Source organism: Entelurus aequoreus, linkage group LG17 (genome assembly GCF_033978785.1).
Source record: "Entelurus aequoreus isolate RoL-2023_Sb linkage group LG17, RoL_Eaeq_v1.1, whole genome shotgun sequence".
NCBI classification, from domain to species: domain Eukaryota; kingdom Metazoa; phylum Chordata; class Actinopteri; order Syngnathiformes; family Syngnathidae; genus Entelurus; species Entelurus aequoreus.
This window is the reverse complement of record NC_084747.1, coordinates 6369734-6370926: the sequence shown is the minus strand read 5'-3', so window position 1 is coordinate 6370926 and position 1193 is coordinate 6369734.

Genomic DNA, 1193 nt, shown 5'->3' with positions numbered 1-1193 from the left:
TTGAACTTCAACTGTACTGGCACGCGGTGCATCATGGGAGATGTAGTCTAACGGTCGAATACTAACCGGATTCAAGTATGGCGCTCAATTAGGGTCAAAAGTTGAGTATAGTACTTGAAAAATAAAACGTTGAAACTGAAAAATAACGTTTTGAAGTTGAATATTGAAAAACAGTGTTATCAAAAATAAGTGCACATATTTTTTCTTTTCTTATCTCATGTTTCGATAAATGAACTCCTCGGATTTTTTCTGATTCAAATGTTCTTTTTACAGTCAAATTCGATCAGTTTTAGATATTTTTCCGATTCAAATCCTTTTTTTGGGGATAGGTTGATTGGCAACACTAAATGGTCCCTATAGTGTGTGAATGTAAGTGTGCATGTTGTCTGTCTATCTGTGTTGGCCGTGGGATGAGGTGGTGGCTTGTCCAGGGTGTACCCCGCCTTCCGCCCGAATGCAGCTGAGATAGGCTCCAGCACCCCCCGCCATACTTGCCAACCCTCCCGATTTTCCCGGGAGACTCCCGAATTTCAGTGCCCCTCCCTAAAAATCTCCCGGTGCAACCATTCTCCCGAATGTCTCCCGATTTCCACCCGGACAACAATATTGGGGGCGTGTCTTAAAGGCACTGCCTTTAGCATCCTCTACAACTTGTCATCACATCCGTTTTTCCTCCATACAAACAGCGTGCCGGCCCAGCCACATAATATATGTGGCTTTTCACACACGCATAAGTGAATGCAATGAATACTTGATCAACAGCCATACAGGTCACACTGAGGGTGACCGTATAAACAACTTTAACACTGTTCCAAATATGCGCCACACTGTGAACCCACACCAAACCAGAATGACAAACACATTTCGGGAGAACATCCGCACCGTAACACAACATAAACACAACAGAACAAATACCCAGAACCCCTTGCAGCACTAACTCTTCCGGGACGCTACAATATACACCCCCCCCCCCCCCGCTATCACCAAACCCCGCCCACCTCAACCCCTCCCCTCCACCTCAACACCCCCCCGCCCCACATCTCCCAAATTCGGAGGTCTCAAGGTTGGCACCCCCCAACCCCGCCACCTCAAAAGGGACAAGCAGTAGAAAATGGATGGATGGATGGAAATCCTTTTCTTTTAGATCCAGACTTTTTTCCCGATTTTTGCGTGGGGTGCGTGCCATCAATTGA